Source organism: Balaenoptera physalus (assembly GCF_965194825.1).
Source record: "Balaenoptera physalus genome assembly, chromosome: 11".
Classification (NCBI taxonomy): Eukaryota; Metazoa; Chordata; class Mammalia; order Artiodactyla; family Balaenopteridae; genus Balaenoptera; species Balaenoptera physalus.
In genome coordinates this window covers 9350284-9371899 of record NC_138896.1, presented here as the reverse complement: position 1 = coordinate 9371899, position 21616 = coordinate 9350284, and the positions used below count along the sequence as shown (strand labels likewise).

At 41.9% G+C, this 21616-nt stretch overlaps 2 long non-coding RNA genes across 2 annotated transcripts in view; both read left to right on the top strand.

The window, feature by feature from the left end:
• Positions 1-21616, top strand: part of LOC309638003 — a 789902-nt gene that overhangs the window by 555133 nt on the left and 213153 nt on the right. The window lies entirely within an intron of this gene.
• LOC309638002 overlaps positions 547-21616 on the top strand; it is a 42938-nt gene continuing 21868 nt past the window's right edge. The window contains exon 1 of the long non-coding RNA XR_014250940.1: positions 547-2454. This is a non-coding gene — a long non-coding RNA (uncharacterized lncRNA). The remainder of the gene's footprint in view (positions 2455-21616) is intronic.

Below are 21616 nucleotides of genomic sequence, written 5' to 3'. Positions count from 1 at the left end.
GTCACACTTTCCCTGCAGGTTTTCAGTTATTTGGCAAACTCCACCGTAGGGATTTCTACGGTCTCTGAGTTCATTGGAATCGTCTCTTTTTATTGAAATGAAACATGGCTGCTGAGGATGGACACACCAAGTGGTTCAGGGTGGTGAAAAGGAAAGGGCTTTAAAATGTTAACCAGGAGGACTTCCCTGGTTCCTCCCCTCTTTCCCTTTGTGACTGTGGCTAAGTCTCATATTCTCAGACTCTTCACCTGCAAAATGAAGCTGATACAAAGCCCTGTGCAACCACATTACAGAGATGTTTTCAAGTTAAAATAAAATAATGTAAACCTTTAGGAAAAGAGCTGCTGAAAATGCACTCAAAGGGGATTTTGTAGTTATTTTTTATTATTTTATTATTATTATTATTATTATTGCCTCTTAAATTCTGAAATGTTTTCAGGGGTAGAAATTTTTTAAAATGTATTCTGAGGCTGCTTTTTTACATTAATAATTATTGGTAAGATATTTCTTGTATGTTGATCAATTTTAGATCATAGCAGTCATCATAAACTTTTGTTAACATTTTGCTCTTGGTTTGTTCCTGATGGGGTAGATAGTGCAGAAAAGACACTTAATTAAAAGACCCTATTGTTGTAAATTTCATCCATGTACTGTTGATGAATCTTAATTTAATACTAGAATGCCCTACCACAGCCATTCTCAAAGTGTAGTCTGTTTCCCCCTGGGATTCCCTGAGATCCTTGTGTGGGTCCAGGAGAGGAAAACTATTTTTATAATAATACTACAACGTCATTTGCCTTTTTCATTGTGTTGACATTTGCATTAATTGTGCAAAAGCAAAACTAGGTATAATAGCGGCTGCCTTTGTACCAACCGGGGCAGGGGCTCCAGCCTGCATCAGTAGTCACTGTATTTTTTTTATCACCACAAACTTGCAGGAAAAAACGGTGGGGGGACTATTTCATGTCCTCAATAAAACAGGGAAATGATTAACTTAGTTAATCTTGACCCTTGACCAGATGTCTTTTCAATACTCTATGTGATAAAATAGGAAGTATGCATAAAGCACTTCGACAACTATACTCCATCGTGTATGCAATCGTTTGAGTTGCAAGCTGAAATAGCCTATTTTTTCATGGAACACCATTTTTCCCTGAAAGACAGCTGACAGCAAACTATTGTTATTTGAACTTGTCTTTTGACAGCCTTTTTCTTGAGAGTGCATAAAGAGAGCTTGTCACTTCAAGGAAAATGACAGACATTCTTTGCGGCCAAAGATAAAATTTGAGCTTTCAAGCAAAACTTGGAATTTTGGAAAACTTGTATCTGCTAAATGTAAACCTGATAGCCTCCTGATGCTTAAAGACTTTTCTAATGAGCTCAGTGATATTAACAAATGTGAGTTATAAAAAATATTGTACAGCCCATATTTGGAAGCTCAAATATTCACCCAATGAAACAATAATTTCCAGTGATCGATGCATTCAAAGGCAAAATCATGCTTGGGCAAAAGATCCGTTAGGGAAAAATAATTAACTTCATTAAAATGTTATTTTTTGCTAACACGCACTGAGTTTGTCAGTTATTTGAAACAAATAAATATCTTAAATTTCTCTCAGTTTTAATAGCATTACAAATTATTTTATTTTAACGTGTTGGGTTTCTCGTTATTTTAAACAAAAAATTAATATTTTAAATATTATTCAGTATTATGTCTAATATGTTAAATATAACCCACATAAACAAAAGCTTTTGGGGGTCCTCAATAATTTTTAAGGGTATGAGGGATTCTGGGTTAAGTCAAAGCCCCTCACCACTCTTCTTTATGTCCACTTCTGCTCCCTGGGTCAGAAATCAGCCTGGTGAAGACTGACTGTCAAACTGCACCACCTACTGAGAAACATTTTCAATATCCTGAAAGATCGCCCACCTCCAGAAAGTGTTTGGTATAAGATGGGTGAGGGATTCCAGGTTTCCTCCTATGTCTCAACTGATGTTTCAGGGATAGCTTTGCAGCAAAGAGAAATATGCTGTTGAGGAAAATCTTTCAAAGCTGAGTCTTTCCCTTCCTCATTCCCCATAAATTATATTAATGCACAGCCTATTACCTAATGGGGTTGTGGTTTAACTTCCTTTTCTCAAGCCTTTTATGGGAAAGCAGTAAAGATGGGGGCGGCCCACAGCATACACTTGACTGCTTCAGGAGCAATTCCCACCACCACGCCCTTGCTTTCTTTGGTTTACTGAATTTAAATTTGTTTCAAGCATGTGTGATGATGCAATTTGCAGAAGTTGCTTAAGATAATCCTTTGCTAGGGAATGTAAGAGAGTGGAAACAAGGATTGAGTCTTCAAAAAAGTGTCACTCATGTGATTGCCTCCTATTGAAAGAGCAAGAGAAGAAAGACCTGGTTTCAATTCTGAACTATATTTAATTTCTGAAGAAAGAAAGCAGGTGAGCAATTATATCGGTATTTCACTCACCAGAGAGCAATGGGCAATCTCATCAGGGAAAAATGTAGAGCCATGATTCTTGCAAATAATTTTTGTAATGTGAGTGCTGAGCCTGCACCCCTTTCTTCCTTTTCTGAGCCATCTCTCCTCCCACCATGATTTTTCAAGGTGTCTGCTCAATATGTATATCCTCAAGTTTTCATAATGAAAATGTTTTCTTGGAGGAGTTGGGATCAGGTTCAACTGAGAGTGATTGAACAGTTAAAATAAAAGTGGCTTAAATGAGACGAAAATTTGTATAATCTCTTTTGTGAATGCGGCTGATCCAGGACTGGAATGATGACGCCACCATAATCAGGGCATCCAGTACTTTCTACCTTGATGTTCCATTAGTCTCATCAGGACCCAGCACCAGCCATCATATCTGCATTCCAGGCAGCAGGATACAAAAAAAGGAGGCAGGCTAAGGCTACAATATCTCCTTTAGTGACACTTCCTAGATATCATACACATTACTGCTGTTTACAACCCTTGGTTCTTTCCCTGAGGGTGACGGGGAAAACAGATATTGGAAGACAAGGAAATAGAGGTTGTCTTCTAGGTGGTCATGACAACTAGCATTCAGAGGTTTTATTATTGAGGAAGAAGGGGAACAAGAACATTCAGGAAAGATTAGCAGTTCAATGTGTCTTTTTTAAATGAGTTTAGGGAAATGAACAATTACTACAGAGACTCTCATGTGTATCACAGCAAGAGAAGAGCAAGCAGTATTGAGGTGACATTCTGAAACAGACACTGCTTACTTAGTTTGCCTAATCTGCGCCCAGAATTTAACAGTAACGGTTGATTGGGGTTCTTCAGCCAACGTGGGTCTTGCCATGCATCTAATTTATCCTGAAGAAGTTTCTAAAAGCTGGAATTTTATGCCAACTACTCAAAGATCAGTTGAGGTTGGCTCAGCTGACCTAATTGAGATATACAGTTTTCCAGACAATTGGCCTCTGCACTGCATATATTAATCGAGAAATGATACAGAGTATGGTTCTCATGTAAGTTCTAAATCATCTTCACTGAGGAATTGGGAAACTTTCAGTCAGGTGGACCTGAAGGAAACGCCTCTTGCAGCTCTTGCTGGCATGGTATTTCATTTTCCTCTTTGATGTCACTTCTGTGTTAACACTGGTGAGTTCCTCACATCTAGGCTTGCAAACTGATTGCAGCAAAAGAGTCTCAATATCTCTTCCTATGAGAGCTAAATGGCCCTGCTTTACCCACAGTTGGCATCAACCACGGTTCTCAGAGGAGGTTTCCTCTCCTCCTACGAGGACATTCAGAAACCAGAGGATTATATTAGTCAGCCCTGGGAAGGGTTTTCTCTCCCTGTGTGTTCTCTGGTTAAGTCTCTGACAAATGCTGTTGACCAACTTCCTCATGGCTCTGAGGGTCACGGAGTCCAGGGCAATTCCTGTGCGATGGTGCTGAATATTCCCTCGTCCGCTGCAGCCACGTGAGTGGGTGTAGAGTGGGCTGGCAGGGCTCTCCGCTTCCTCTACGTGGGACAAATGACTCAGGACTTGGGAAGGGACCCCACTGGGGTATGGACTGGTCTTTATCATGGCGTAAATGTGCCTTCAGACCCCAGTGAAACTTCTACATCCTCTCAAGTACAAACTCTCCTGAAAAACAAATGACAAAGAAATAGAAGCATGGGCTACCTTTGTTTTTCTGCAGCACTTTGGCTTATTTTAAACTCCTGAAGTTGATTTCCATTCATTTGTATTTGGGCAAGTAATACATGTTTAATCCCAGGAAATGCAGTTTGGGGGTTTTAAGTCACTTTCTGGAGTGGGGATGATTTTCTGCACCAAGGTTAAAAGTGTAGGAAGAATCCTTCAAATGGAGCTCTGGTCCCCTAGGATAACGGTGTCTGCGTATCATCATCATAAAGCCAGGACAGGCCCAGAGCAGCAGACCATTGTACGGTCCCAGCTTGATAACTTCGTAATGGAGGGGACAAGGAAAGACACTAGGGGTACCGCTCCTTCATTGCAGGTGACAGAATCTCTTGTTTGCTCACCGCCACCATAGATTCTGAAATGCATCAACATGCTTTTTCAGGAGAGCTTCCGTGCGTTTATCAAAATTATTTACAGGACTTTTTAGTCTTCTCTTCCAATATAGGGGTCACTTTCTCAGGACTGTCACCTATCTGAAAACCTCTTTATATTTTTGAGGATAAAGGCTTTATTTTGAGATTAATGGGTATAATGTTACCCAATCTTTGTTCCAGTTGAGAAATACTGGGCTAATTAATTAGAAACATACTTGGAATGTAACGTGAGCTTATTCAAGATAGGAGTTATATAATAAAGCATTGAGAATTTCACCAGGGTTTTTTTAATTTCATCCTACAGATCAAATATTTTAGGAAAAACATACACTTATATATAAATCCCTACTTCTAAGGACAGGATCTATTTTTATTATTAAATGTTTGACATCAAAAATACTCATTAACTGGAAGATATTCTAAGATTACATTCAAATTTATTCCATTATTAACTGGAAAAAAATCTACAGAGTGAGAAAATACTTCTTTTTCTACTTAAACTAAAGAATAATTTCTATTTCCATGGAATCAAACCAGAATTCTTTTTCTATCATTTAGGGTAAAATTAAGAAAAATTCAGTTATCTCAAAGATAGATATTTTACAAAGACTGATACACCATTATATTTTTGAAACCCTGTTTTCAAGAAAAACAACACAGAAAAAGAATCTGTTAAAGGTCTGCTTATAGAGCCAGGATTAAGGATAGCTCTGTTATAATATATGCTTGATGTCCTAGAAAATCCACAGAGTCTGCGGCAAAGATCCATGTCATAACAATGTTATAGAGCTGTACTCATCAATGTGGTAACCAGTAGCCGTATGCGGCAACTTAAATTAAGATTTAAATAAGCTAAAATGAAATAAACATTCAGTACATCGGCTTACGAACCTCATTTCAAATGCTCAGTAGTCACCTACAACTGTTGGTTGTTGACTGACTGCCACATTGCAAAGCACTAATTACATTTTCAACATTGCAGAAAGTTCTATTGGACAGCCCTGTTCTGGGGTCTACTCTAGTACAGATTATCTGTTAAAAGAAGGGCTCAACAAATAGACATCCAGAGTGAGAGCACAGGAAGGAAATAGAAGGTGAGAGGCTTTGAAACAAACAGGCACTGTCTTGGTGTCACATAGTAACCCTCCAAGGGAAGAAAATCCAGAGCAGTGCTTCCTCTTTTTATAGAACTTTAAAACACTGTTTGGATTTCTTTTTGGTGGATGGAAAGGGACTAGGAAGTCATGAACTCTGTGGATTTACCTCCTCTGGAAAAACAGAGACGCATGTATCTCCCCAAGTCATCGTCATTAGAAAATGTTATTGAACATCTCTGTGTGCAGGTCACTGTGCTACCAAAATTAGCAGCAGATTCAGTTGAGAATAGGAAGGAAGCATGGGCAGGATAGACTTTCTAAGGAAATGGAGAAAGCTGAGGTTCTTGACTCAGATTTTCCACAGTTGCGTTGTGCGCTATTTTAGGACCATCTACCTTTTAGTCAAGTCCAACCCCCTGTTCTACAAATGAGATCATTGAGACCCCGAGACAAGGAAGTGACTTGCCCAAAGATACTCACAATGTCACAGGAACAAGACCGGGGCCAGGTCTCCCTTCTAAAAGTATTTTACCTATATTACTACTACCTACTCACCTTATATACTAACCAAACAGACTCTCCAACCCTCCCTTTAAAACAAACTACATGATAAAATAATTACTTTTTAAAGAAGATAAAATATCATGGTTCAGGAAAGCGCTATAATTGTACAAGTGAATATTTGCCAAACATCTCTTCCTGGTTTTGTTTCTTCGTGAAATGATTTCGGGTCTGGTTGTTTGCTCAGCCACTTTCTGGCTCATCCTCAAAATCCCTCCCCTCTGGCCATCTCAGAAGGTGGATGGGCACCAGTGGAGTCTCCACCTCTGAGTACAGACTTTCCTTACCAAGTAAACCTTGGGGAATGGGTTACTTCCAGCCCCCTGGGTGAATTTCAGGTAAGACTCTAGCTGTTTCTGATTTGATTTAGAGTCCAGAGCCACAGTCCCCTAGGAGAGAGAGCTTGAAGTGGACCCTGGTCTTGGTCTTGGTCTTGGTTTGGGGATCAGCAGAGCAGTGGTTGAGAGCAGAGACTTTGTGTCCGAAGGGCTTGACCTCTAACCTAAGCTCTGCACTTAAGTGTGGTTGGATCACCCAGTGACCTCAGCTGCAACCTCTAAAGTTTAAATATTAAGACTCATTTCCCTGTGGTTTTGAAAGGATTAAATTGGTTACTCTACGTAAATAACAGTATTTTAGTGTCAGAAACATGAAACTCACACCATGGAAGGTGATGCTGTCGTTACCTGATCCGAGAGCCCCCAGAAGGAGCAGAAAGACACTTTGGGGCTCCTGCTCCCTTCAGCCACCCTGGAGTCAGCTTTCAGACCTTGGCTTCTCTGCTGCCAGGTGGGGGAGCATTTCCAGTCTCAGCTCTCGGATTTTGCCACTTTAATAAATGCATCAGACCACAAGGTGGTGCTTTATTCTAATGTATGATATTAGGAGGATTTTTCCAACCACAAAAAGTGAACAGCAAAGTGCATTCAGCATCATTACCAAGTGTCAACTTCCCAAACCTAATACAAACATCCAGGTAGGCTCCTGTCCTCTATGACTGATGACCAAGGAGCACAGGGCACCAGGGAGCACCGGGTCCTCCCCATTCTTCCGTCTCCAGCTGGGAGGGAGGGGAAGACAGCCCCAGCAAAGCTGACAGCTTTCTTGGGTATCTTTTCCTATAGCGCTATGTAAACTCTTGTCAAACCGACACACACACTGTGTGATTTTCCCCAGTTTCTGTCTTAATCTCCTGGTGAGCGGTGGTTCACAAAGTGCAGTGATGAGGGAGAGAAGGAGGGTCTCTTGGCGACATCCACCCCGAGGCGGTGAGAAGTCCACTTCCCCCTTGTGGTGCAGTGACTGGAGCCTCTGGCCATGAGTCCAGATCACGGGGCTCTGGGTGTAAAGCAGACGCCCACCCCTCTTCATTTGCAGCTTGCCAACATGCATGCCACCCTGGTCTCATTGAGTTGGCATCATGACAAGAACAGCAATCTTGCCCACTTGGTTAACTACCTTAGATTAGGAGAGCATCTGGACTATCCAAAGGACTTTGCAACCAACGTGCAGCCATTATTAGAGGCCATGGAGAATGAACAGTTCTGAGCCCTAGTCCTGGCTCAGCCCCTACCTGGCTGTGTGACTTCAGGCGATTCCATGAACTTTGTTCACCTATAACATGGTGGACAAAGAAGGCAGGTAGACCAGATGATCTTTAATACCAGCAATCCGGAAGTCAGTGTCTTTTCTCCCTCAGAAGAGGTTCTGCATCAGCTAAGGTTTGGGCTCTTGTGGAGGCTAGGAGGGCTTTACAGGGAATCCCAGATAAAACCAAGCAAAGACAGTAAGAGGTCAGAGAAAGGCAGGAAGAGGACAGAGTGAGGAAGGAAGGGCTAGCCTTGGAGACCAAGATGGTACTGAGAAAAAGGGAGAGAGCTGGAGAGAGAAGAACTCGGATCCCGTAAACCTAGGCTAAGACATCAAGGCAAAGTGAGAGGCTTTTGTGGAAAATGACTTCTGTAAAGGGAAAAAAATGGGGGGAAAAAAAAAAGGTAAAGGGTTTTCTTTGGATCCAGGCAGAGGATTAGCTGGAAGATTGTTTTCTAGCTGATCCTCTGATAACAGTGTTCTAAAGGCTTGTGTAGACATCCCTTCACCAAGACCTTTGACCTTTTAATCCTTCTGAAAGTGACGTGCCCTCTCTTTTCCCTGAAGAGAACAGAGACAAATAAAAGAAAGTTTGCCAGCAGTCATTCCAAGAACATTCTGTTGATTTTCTCATTGCTTTTAAGGCTGCACCCAACAACCTTTCATTATAAAATAACGAAAGAAAGGCCGATCCAATGAGTCACAACAGCTACAGTCAATAAGCTGCATCACTAATTCACATCTTACAGCAGTTTCCTCTAGTCTATTCATACTTTGAGTGAGAGAATCAGGATCAATTAGGATCAACTTCATTTTCATAGACTCACTTTCATTTTAATTAAGAAATTCATAAATTTTTCTCCTAACTATAAAAACTAACACTTGGTGGAAGGCACAGGAGATGAAAGATGAACGTGACAGCACCAGGCTGCTTGGCTCAGAGGAAAGACAGGCAAGATTGCTACATTCCACGAGTTACTGAATTTGGAGGAGAGCTGCATTTGTCCTTTTGAAATGATCTAACTCAGCTTCTTCGAATCTTATGAACACTCTGGTCATGTTATTTGGGAATCATCTGACCCTTATTTATTTGATACTGGACATTTTAGTGTCTGCGAAAAAAAAATAAACTCAATTACTAAAAATATGAACAGACTTCCCAAACAGTGATCTAGTCTAGTATTAATGGAGACTGTGATCATGTTACTAGAAAAAATATATGTATTTTGCATATATATGGCATATATTAAGATATATAATATATATTGAGATACATATAGTATGTATTAAAATATACATATATAAAATAAGATATATATATATATATTAGATGTTATATTCTAAGAGATTATATAAAGAAGGTGAAGAACTGCTCTCTCTTGGAGGAAATGTCAAGATTTTGCCCTTTCCTTCTTTAATGCAAATGCTAATGTGTTCTTTGTAGTTTTAAGTCTATGGATTTTTTGGAAAAACTTCTTTTAATCCAAATTCATCACTGAATACATCAGACTTTTATGAGAGATAAAACCTTACCAAAAAGAAGGGGTTACCACTGGTGTACATGTGATATCTCTAAGTAAAAACTAAAGGAATAAATCAGACGAGAATATTATTCCAAGAAAACAGGGTCAGGGTTACAGTGTCTTTAAATTTCACCCATTCCCTTTCTGTTTAATAAAATAAATTTATAGCTTTAACCTATGACTCCACAGATAACCATGTGTTTTCTTTTGCAGCGGTTGTCAAATAAGCCCCTGAAATATTTTCATTTTGTTTCTGTTCAGAGCACAACCCTGGAAGAATCTAGAAATCAAATTATAGGCTAGTTCCAGCAGGAGGAAAAAAAAAATCACTTTTACTAGTCAAGCTTGAGCAGCAAATGCATATGGGAACTACGAGAAGTACATGTTTTGAATGGATTTCATAACATGACTTTTCCATCAGTTTTTAGATTTGGGTCATCCCTTTAAATCAATGATTTTTGTCTTTTCCTGTTAAGTATGGATTTGGCTTTTGACTTATTGAATTGGAGTTTTGATGCACTGTCTTTAAAGTGAAAGTGCCCAGCAAAGAACGCGGCTCACAGGGGCCCTCACAGCCCATTGTGGGTCAGCGTGTCCAATCACCCACCACCGGGCAGAAACTCAGGGCTGCTGTAGGGGCAGGAGGGCCAGGGTTTGATGGCTGAAAGTTCACAGCAGCTTCTGGGCTGTATAATCTCATGGCTCACTGTCGAGCTATAAATCTATTTTTTATTAAAATATAATTACACGTACAGGATGGCAAAACTTGCATCTTATAGCAAAGCCGTTTTTCACACTAGGAGATCTGCAGGCAGATTGCTGGAGACGTAAGGAATTATATGTCTCCACCTTAGGCCATTTAGCCATTGTCCAGGTACAATACCTCTCACAAAATCATTTTCAACAATCTTCTGGATCTCCAAACAAATGCCCAGTTCCCTCCTCTCACCCTTTTTTCTACCATCTGTAAAAGGCCCCGATCACTTAATAGAAAGGAACAAATACAGTCAAATCTACCTACTTGCTAAATGTATTTGTAACCCCCAAAGCAATACTCGCAGCGCCTTCACGGTGACTTATGGACGCGGGCAGCACAGGGAAGCGTGTGAGTTACCGATGCGCATGTTCCCAGCTGCTTGTTTCAGCTCCCATACTGATAAAGTGTCATCTTTGCTCTCTCTTGAGTGCCACGTTCTTTGCATTTCTGTGTCTTTGGAGTGATTTCACTGTTTAAAATGTCCCCCAGGCATAGTGCCGAAGGGCCGTCTAGTGTCCTAAGCACAGAGGCTGTGTGATGTGCCTTACGGAGAAAATCTGTGTGTTTCGTAAGTTTCATTCAGGTGTGAATTATAGCTCTGATGGCCATGAATTCAATGTTAATGAATCAACGTGACACGACATAAAGTGTCTTTCGACAAAAACACACATAAAACAAGGTTAGGTATTGGTCGGTTGATGAAGATGTGACCAGAGGCTCACAGGAACCTAACCTTTATTTCCCCTGGGAGCAAGGGTTCAGTCTTCACCAATTCAATGTTCACAGCAACCCTGTAGAACACAATACCACCAAGAACGAGAATCAGTCGTAACTACGATTGCTGGCTTTTGTTTCCCAAAACACATATTCCTGCTTTTTTTTTTTTTTTTTTCAGAAAGGAAACTGGAAAGGAGACAGTTCAGAGACAAGAAATGAATAATTTATAAAGAGAGAAAATGAATCCTAGGATAAACTTTAAAAGGAACTGGGGTTTGTCCAGTTCAGAGAAGAAATGCGCTTAAGAGCCTTTCCGACCTCCTTTCCAATAGAGGACCAAAGAAGGGAGAGATGGTCCCATACTCAAGCAGACAAGATTGAGTTTGAACTCAGTGGAACATTTTACTGATCAGGGTGATGAAACTTTGGAATACGGAGTTCCTCCCCTAGAGAGCTTCCAGAAAAGAAGAGAAAACTGACATTAATTCACAAAACTGCTCAACTGAATTTGAGAGTTCCAAATCGGGTACTCCGACTGGCTTTTTACAGCCCTGGGATCCTATGAATAGCATCCACTTTCGAGGGGCCCTGCTAAGCTGAGAGGCAAGGTCTGTGATTATGGAATGTTTTTACCCAGGACGGAATTAACTTGTCTGAATAAGCCCATATAGGGTTTACAGCTAGGCCTCTGGCCATATTCTGACCAATATTTTCCAGACTGCATTTTCTGGAGAGTGAGGTTGTATTTCACTAGTGTGTGTGTGTGTGTGTGTGTGTGTGTGTTTGGGTGTGTGTGTGCTCAATTAGTGATTTATCTTTCTTATTTTCACGTTTCAATTTTTTGTAAGGACACACTGTACAGCGTTTTGCTCTTTTCTCTGTGGTGCCAGCCCATGGGATTTATGATCACACAGATATGAGTTTGAAACTGTGTGGCAGTGGGTAAGTTAGTTCACCTCCCTTCCTTCAGTTTTCTCATCTGTATAATGGGGATCACCATGTCTGCCTCACAGGGTTGGTTATGAGATTTTCTCTCTCTAGTTCAAGCGGCTCTTCCTACCTCCTGCTGGCCCCAAAGCCCATTTTCTCACCACTAAACTGTAGCTTCCACCAGCGCAGGTACCCTATCAATGTGAGCCTCTCACGTAAGCAGGAGCTCAAGAAGTGTCTGCTGAATAAAGTTCTGTTGGAGCGTCATTCCCAAGTTAAAGTTCATCAAAAGGTCTTTGCTCACAGAATGAAGTTCAAACTCCTTATGGGGCCAGAAAAGCTACCTGTGAGTCTTCCCCTGCTAATCAGAGCTAGCTCGGCTCTGGCCACCCACCTCCCCGCTGCCAACGCTACTGGGCCAGCTGGGCAGGTGGCCCCGGACAAGGGGAAGACACAGTCAATCATCCTGGAAGAAAAGTCTCTTTTTTCTAATTGGTTGGTCTAGAGAGGGGGCACCTTTTGGCAATTTATCCACCTGCTGATGGCACCGTTTTCTGTTTTGCACTAAAATCCGTGGACAGAGCGGCAGCTCTGAGCTCCAGCTGCACGGGTCCCAGTTCTAACGGGATGCGCTGAGCGGTCTTGCCCCCCAGACTTTAAGGGGTTTGCTCCTTCTTTCCCGGGCTCGACACCATTTCCTTGTAGGATTCAGGCTTTGGTCTTCCCCAAAGCGTCCCTGAGCCCCGGGATAGAGTTAATTGTCCCTCAGGTCTCCATGCTTGCCTCTCTTCTAGCATTTGGTCATTTCCTCGCTCAGATATTTAGCGGTTATTTATTAAGTGCCTGCCAGCATGAGGCTAGTGTAGAGTGTCTGCAGGACGGACTCAAGTCCTCTGCCTCTTGGAATAACAATAGATCAGGGGAGGCGGGTATTAAGCAAATCACTGCACAAAAAAGGTCTTTGGTTTCAATTTTGAGGACACTCTAGGATGCTGTGAAAGTGTGCATTAAACTGGAATAAAAATCACACTTTTCAGACTGTGTGATAACTGCCTGATTTCTTGTCTGTCCCCCGGTAGACTACAGTGTTTGTGAGCTCTAAATTTCACTTTTTCTCAGAGCTGAAGCCCCAGAGCTGAGCACAATACACTTCATATGCACTCAGTACATTATAAATATACTAATAGCAGTATTGCTATCTTGGAAACAGCTTCTAGAAGGCTCACTTGTGACAGCACGGGATTTGGAGTGCCTCTGTCCACAATTTTCATGTGTCACTGAATAGATAGAAATAAGGGGCACAGGCATGGAAAAAATCTTGTGAAGCTCAGCTCAGGGCATTTGCTTTTAGAGTTTCTGAGCCCCCTTTCTCCCTTGCCCCTTCCCCAAGCCCCCAGCACCTACAAAGCACCGGGCTGTCACCATTTAGGCTTTGCCTGAAGCTCATTCATACCAATGTGTCACCTCTCTCTGGTAGCTGCGTTTTTAGCCTTCCTGTCAATGTCTAGCATGAAAGCTTTTGTCTTCTACAAAAGGCATTTCAGGTAATTGTGAAAAGTTAGTGGAAACTGAGTTACAAGGTCCCCCATGGACATGTGAACCTCAGGCCCGCAAGTATTTAGGTTATCATTTTGTGACAAAACTTACTCCGGTTGCACATACTGTTTTGCATGACTTGAATACTACAAAAGATACAACTTTTAAATGAAAAGACTCCCAGAGCCTGAAGGCAATCTTGGTTTAGCAATTTCAAGGTAAAAGGGTGTGGATTTTGGGGAGTTGTGAGCTGCAGGGGCTGGAGACTAACTCGTTAGTTCCTCTCCATCATCCTTCACTGCTCCCTCCCTTCCCTCTCCCTGGTTCCCAAACACCCCGGGCTCCGGGGCTCAGGGTCTCTGTGCCCCTGTCTTTGTGTCTGAATTTTTACCTTCACTCCTGCAGCTCAGCATGTGTGTGTCATGCCCTCAGACAGGCTTCTGAGGGCACCCTCTAGATTCCCAAATCCCTGGGGAGCATGGACTCAAGGACAGGTGGAGTCAGTGTGTGTGTGTGTGTGTGTGTGTGTGTGTGTGTGTGTGTGTTGGGAGTCGTGTGCAAGAAGATGGATGCAATGGGAGGACGAGAGCAGATGCAGGGTCCTCAGCTCTGGGTCACAAGGAAGAGCATCAGAGCATTTCGGGACTAGGGAATCTCAACTATTGGTGGCATAAAGTGAGGATGTGATAATCTGTGCATTAACGGAAACTCCTAGACTCAGTGGAGATTTGGGACACAAAAGCCAATTATAGACATCAAAGAAGAGAAAATACATTATTGATTTGCATAGATGATCTCCACGTCATATATGCCTACTGTGTGTAGGATGAAATGTACTGCAAACTGTATTGGATTAAAACGGTAAAATCTATACTTATTAATGTAATTTATAGATCAGTAAACAGAATTAAACACAAGAAAACATGGCAGAAATATGGTTTTTTCCAGCCAACACCAGCCTTTGAGTAGGAACATGTGGCCACAGTGAAGAAACATGAACCTCTGTTTCGTCTCCTGGGGAGATAATCTTTCTGGAGGGCTTTTCTGAGGTCTGTGGTTTCTCCCCTTTTCCCTCTGTCCCCTCAGTTCCCACTCCCTCCTCTCTAATATTTATAATGGTGAGAGTCAGTCACCCAGGAACAACTCCAAACAATGGGCCACTTCAGAGAGTATGAGCTTTCAGTTGAAATACCAGAGAGAGAGCAGACTCAGGGAACAAGCCCAGCTACAGGGAGGGAGGGCAAAGAGAACAAGAGATACACTTATTTGCTACTTTTAGTAGTTGATGGAAAAAACCACAGTAAAAGGGAGAGCCTACTACAATTAAAGAAGACTGCGTGGGCTGTAGAAAATATATTTTTACATGTATGAGACAGGGATTGTGCGTTTATAATGTACATACACCAGTAAGACGTAAAAAGAGATATCTGCTTCATTAATGTAAATATAACGCTGACTTTAGTCCTTTAGAAACTCCTCAAAATTGATGCTTAAATAGCATGCAGCGCAATCCATTTATTTACTGGCTGCTGATTGTGTGCTGGGCGCTGTGCTAGGAAGCATCAGGAACAGTGATTACTCAAGCCAGACATGGGTTCATGCCCTCATGGATCTGACGGTCTACTGGGCATGGCATGGCCAGTGTCTAATCAGGGAATCACCCAAGAGAGAAGGTGAGGCTGCATCTCCAATGGAGAGTTCCATGGTTCTATGCCAGCGTCTCAGATCAGAGTGTAGCTTGCCCTCTTGGGAGGGATTGGAAAGGGCCAGGGAAATCTCCCTGAGTAAAATTCCATACCTTGAGAAACGAAATCATTATGGTCAGGATTATTGTTCCATTTCCTAACAGAGTTCATGTTCCCTGGTCTTCAGTTTTTTTGTTCGTTTTTTTAATTTGGCTGTCATACCCATGAGTCTGTCAGGTGAAATCAGCAAGTTGGAAATTCACTGTAAATGTTAGCTTCCTGGCTTCTTACACACGACTAGAGTTTCAAATATCAAACGTGTGACTTCAGGACTTTATTTTTTCTTATAGCTTTATACGCAATGTCTGGTGTCTTTAAATCAGTCATTTACCCACTCAATAAATAACTGTGGCCCTAGACATGTGCCACATCCCGTGCTGAGTGTTCAGGGCATAGAGGCTAGCAGGAGATACCAGATAACAAGGCAATGTATCAATAGATGTAAAATTACAATCACGGTGAGTATTTCTTTATGGGTCAGGTTCTTAATTACAGACAACAGGATCCACCCTAGACAACTTAAGCAGAAAGGGATGTGTTAAAAATTATAGCTGGCTCCACATTTGAAAGAGGCCTAAAGAAATAAACTCTTTGCAAAAATTCCAATATCAATGCCCCAAACCATATTGCAAAACTAGGCCACGAAGGGCCTTTGTCAAGGTGAAAATCACATCTCCTCCTCCAGGTTCCCAGCCAGCAAATAGCTCCTCTACCCACCTCTCTCTGCTCATGCAACAGCGTGTGAAAACCATCCCTGCATGTATGTCTGATAGGTAGAATCTCAACCACTTCTAGAACGCAGTTTCCAGGGAGCCCGGAAAAGGCAGTTTCAGTCTTAGTCCCTGCCTTCTAGAAGGAGATTGGAATGCACATTGAGGGAGCCCACCCTGTCAGCCATAGTCAACGAGGAAAGAGCAGGGAGCAGTCAGAGGGCATAGCATGCAAGATCTACTTTAGATTGGGTGACAAAGCAAGGCTGTTATGAAGAAGCTGCCTTAAAGCTTAAAGCTTGGTGTAGAGGAAGGAATAGGATAGAGTCAGTGTGTGCAAAGGGCCTGTGGTAGAAATTTGGCCAGGATGGAAAACAAGAAAGAAAAGGAGGACGTGGGTAGGGAACATAGGACAAAGTCTGAGAGTCCTTGGAGAGGTGGAGGGGTTGATGCACAAGGCCTGGCAACCCAGGTAAGGACTCTATACTTTATTCCACCTGCAATGTAAGCCCACCCAAGGGGTCTATAAAAGGGCATTGTGATTACACATTTCATTACTACGTGGCATAATATGTTGCAATTTATCATTAATACTCTCTGCTGCAAGAAATAAAATATCTGGCTAAAAGGGGCTTAGACAAGGTCATCTTTCTTACCTAACAAGAAGCCTAGAGACGGGGATTTCCAAGACTGGTTCAGTTGCTCAGTGATGTCCAGGATCTGGGTCAGCTTCTTCATGATCTTGGGGCTGTTTCCACATGATCACATGACAGTGGCTGCAGTTCCAAGCATCACATGCTTCTTCCACGGAAGCAAAAAACAAACAAGGAGAAACCTCTCTTTGGAATTAGGAAAAATAAGATATTTTCCTGAAACATTCAAGTTCCTTTGGCCAGAATTGGGTATGTTTGCTCTGCTGAGCTGCAAAAGACACCGGGAAAATGATTATCTGCCATTGTCAGACGCTACAGTGGCAGGAACACTCTGCCGTGAAAGGGGGAGGAAGGAGTGGTTTTGATGGGGAGCTGTAGCGAATGTCAGAGTGGGATTTTTATTACAACAGTACCCGCCATACACTCGGGTCATCCACAGAGAATGAGCATCCCGGGGTTAGAGACGACCAAGACAAGAGCGATGGTAGCCTAGACTCACCTGGCTAGAGAAAGGCATGGAATGGGATGGTTAAAATAAATCCACACTTGCATAAATCGATCATTTTTGTTTCCTGTGTAGTTGTGCTACTTAGACACTTTGTTCATAAATGTATCCATAGACTGTCATACAGATTGATGTAAGTCAGAAAGAGAAAAATAAATACCGCATGCTAACACACATGTATGGAATCTAAAAAAAAAAAAAGAAAATGGTTCTGAAGAACCTAGGGGCAGGACAGGAATAAAGACGCAGACGTAGAGAATGGACTTGAGGACACTGGGAGGGGGAAGGGTAAGCTGGGACGAAGTGGGAGAGTGGCATGGACATATACACCCTATCAAATGTAAAATAGATAGCTAGTGGGAAGCAGCTGCATAGCACAGGGAGATCAGCTCGGTGCTTTGTGTCCACCTAGAGGGGTGGGATAGGGAGGGTGGGAGGGAGACGCAAGAGGGAGGGGATATGGGGATATATAGCTGATTCACTTTTTATACAGCAGACACTAACACACCATTGTAAAGCAATTGTACTCCAATAAAGATGTTAAAAAAATAAAATAAATGTATCCATAAACATATCTGTAGGTGATGCAAATCAATGATGTGGTGCTTGAAATACACTCTCCCAGGCAGTAGCCGTGGGCCTGGGCAGGGCCAGGCTGACCTGCACCCTGTGTCTATCTGGGGGCTTACGGACGACTCCCCTTAGTCCACTGCATTGCTGTTTGGTGCACACATATGTGCCGGACATCCTTTCCCCTCTCTATCCGCCAGGGTGCCGGTGTGAGAGGATTCTATCCGGACGATCGTACTCTTTGCAGCTGATCTTATTAAAAATGAATCATTTCTCTTCCTCAGACCAGGAACAGCATTTGAACCTCCTCATCCAGCTCCATTCTTTCATCATCTCTTTCATCAGAACGGTTCCAAATTTCTCCCTCCCCTGTGGGGTTGGGGGAAGTCATATTTTCCAGTTGTCTGCACAAGAGAGAGGCAGGCAGGCACACCCCCAGATACATGTCACTTTCTGTTTCTTTCTTGTGCTTATTGGAAATATGCTAATGACCCTGCCAGACCTCACGGCGATGACAAATCCGGAATGCTACACTCGTGCCCACTAAGATGGAGTGGTCACCAGTCATCTGCCTCTTTTGTTCTCATCACAGACTTTGCCTAATGTATTCCCAACTCCCTCTACCAAATCCCTGCTCGGGCTGCTCTCCATCTGGGAAAGCAGGGTTTACAGCTGTCTCCGCGTCTGACTGTGGTTTTGTGACTCCAACTGCTAGAGGGGCTTATTGTTAAGTAGAGTAGACTCCACTCCAGAGATTTGTTTTCGAAATGTCCAGTGGAAGGTGTAGAGAAAAGGGAAGAGGCAGAGGGAGAGAGGAACAGAGAGGAGAATTTCTACAAAACCCTTCAGTTCAATGAAAGATAAATTGGAGGATATCATACTATGTTTTTAATGTTGCAATGTAAGTGTTAGCTCTCCTGCTCTCTCCCCCTCTTGCTGCACTGAGATTTGGAGCTTTAATGCTCAAAACTCAGCCTGACATCCCCCCCGAACTCTGTGATTCTGGAGGCTGGTGTGAATGGTGAAATGGGGGTAGGAGAAAGGAAAGAGAAACTGGAAGAGAGGTGAATAGGGAAGGGAAAATAAAAGGACGTTATCAAAAAACACAGTCAATGTGCCAGGAAATTTGAACTTAAAAGCATGCAAAACTAAACAATATTGTGTAGAGGGATCTACAAATAAAAGAATAAAGACATGAGTAGGAAAGACAAGCACAAAGCTCTGATAGTGTTTATCTAGGGTTACAGTTGGGAAGGCTACATAGTGCTGCTCAATGCTATTGGTGATGTTTTATAGTTTCACCTGGGTAGTAAAAATAAGAGTGTTGTGTTTTCTTCATACTTTATATATATAATTTGTTTTTGACATCCAAATCCTGATATATTGCTGCATTAAAGAAAGATACTTTCTCAAATAGAAATGTGGATGGTGAGGGTTCAAAGGGGATGATGGACACCCCATAGACCCTGATTGTAAGGGCTACGTATTTTTCCATCACATGGATATATCACAACTTACTTAGCTAATCTATTATTCCAAGAATTTAAGCTATTTCTTTACTTTTTGGTTATAAATAACAATGCAATGAAAATTGTATTTTCCTCCAACAGTTTCCCTAGGATAAATTCCTAGAGGTGAATTATGAAATCGAGAATATAAACATTTTCATGAAACTTAATTCAAAATACCCTATGACTATCAGATAGCTATAGTGTGTTCTCCATGGTAGGTGATTCCTTTCTGTATGCCTCCTCCTCCTCCCCCAGCCCTGACCCTAAGGTGGGCTCTTGTCGCTTTCTGCTCTGCTTTACGCTCTAGAAAGTTCACCAGCAACAACTTGATTACATCACCTGGGCTTTTTTGTATATATGAAATGTTTCGCGATATATTTTAAAATAATAATAAAACACGATAAAAGAACACAAAGACCAATAGATTGGCAGTATCTCCTCTTCTGAGCTCTGCTATTTTGCCCCTTGCTAGCTGTATATGATCTCGAGTGAGTTACTTAAGCTCTCTGTGCCTCGGTTTCCTCAGCTGAAAAATGGGGATAGATGTGCCTACTTCTTAGGGTGATTTAGGAGGATTAAAAGAAAAAAAAATTTGTATACGTACTTAGACTAGTAGCTGGTTCCTGGCAAGCACTATGTAAATGTTAGTTGTCATTATTACCTTTTTCTGGGAAATTGCTCAAAAGATTGGGAGACATTAGGTGATTCAAAGCACTCATCTAAGTTAATGGAAGGTGTAAATCAAGAACTAGAAAAAAGTAATTACTACTGTCCTGTGTCTCCTATTGAAATATCAGTATTAATGAAGCATTGACTTAAATAATTCTTATGGACTTTCCTTCTTTCAGGGAATCAACAATTGCTTCTTCAGAGGCAAAAAACATCTATAGCCTTTTATTATTATTATTATTATTGAGGGGAGCAATGGCCTCAGAAGGTATTTCTAAAAAAATCACGTAGTAACACCCTGTGGTGAGTAATAGCTGCACTAGCTACCATTTGAAGAGTGCTTGCTGGGTGTCAGGCAATTTATGTGTATTATCTCATTTAATTTTCAAAATAATCCCGACTGAGATATTATTATCATCCTTATTTTACATTTGAAGTAACAGAAGCCCAGAGGGATTCAGTAACCTGACCAACAGCTCGTGGGTGGCACAGCTGAATTCAAATCAAGGCCTGCCATATTCCACACCATGATCCTTAAATCTAGATTCTTGATAACGAAGTAGTTATGAAATTACTAAGCAATAGATCAGACCTTAAGTTGGCCGCCCCAGTCTGCTTCAGAGGTTGCTTCTCAGCAGTTATGGGCAATGTAGTAGGCATTTGTAGAAGAGTGTGCAAACTATAGGAATTCAGTGGAAACCTCTGGTTTATTATTAACACGGGGAATTTAAATTATCTATAGGAAGAGATCGAGGTTGAGGGAAAACATCAAGTGTAATAATGAAAATGATATTTACTGGGCACTCATATGCCACCACACTGCACAAACATTTAAAAATTAAACAAAGGCAGTGTCCCTGACTAGGTCTTTTTAATGGAGAGTTTAGGGTGGTTAAATCCATCTTCAGCAGGTGCATTACCTCTCAGTGTGCATGCTGTGGAAATCATTTGTGGGAATTAAGATCTCAGGCTAAAATGAAACCACACAACAGGCAATTAAAATGAGGCGACTTACCAGCCCATCTACCCAGGTGCTGGCAATCTCTACTCATCAGGGATGATTTGTCCTACTTAAAAAGTCAGCAGAATCAGAACAGATTTTTTAAAATGCTTCTGATACTTTGATGTGACATTTTTCCATAGGATCCAATTTCCTCACGTTTTACTTGATCAGTGTTGGCAACCCCCTAGGTTTATTAACAGGTGGTGTTGACTGGGTAATTACAAGAGGAAATGAGGGCACATCAGAGACCTAGGTGAGTGATGCAACTCGCCATCACCTTTAATTGTAAATGATTGGCTACAGCTTCTCAGTCACCTGTTGGGCAAAGGGTTTGGACAACAATGAAGTTAGATGCAACTCAGGCCTCTTAGCTGGGCAGGGAGTCCAGCACTGGGCCTTTGCTAGAAACTTGACAAGGCTTAATTCGAGTATATAAAATATTAAAGATAGCCTAAACACAGGGTATTAGTCTCCTATGGCTGTTGTAATGAAGTACCACAAGCTGACTGGCTAAAACCACAGAAATGTATTGTCGCACATTCTGGAGGCTAGAAGTCAGGATCAAAGTGTCAGTGGGATTTGCACCCTCTAAAACTGCTGAGGAAGGATCTTTTCCAGGTTCTCTCCTGGCTTCTGGTAGTTCCTTGGCTTGTGGCTGCAAAACTCCAATCTCCACACAGCCTTCTCCCTGTGTGTGTGTCTCTGTGTCCCAAATTTCCTCTTTGTATAAGGACACCAGCCATATTGGATTAGGACCAACTCTAATGACCCCATTTTAACTTGATAATTTCTGTAAAGACCCGATCTCCAAATAAGATCACACCCTGAGGTTCTGGGGGTTAGGGCTTCAACACTGGAATTTCGGTGGGGGGAGAATTCAACTCATAACATGCTGTGTTACTACCCCATTAATGATGGCTCTAGCAGCTGGGGTTGCTGAGGGAAAGAGGCAGGTACCATGTTGTATGGTAAAATG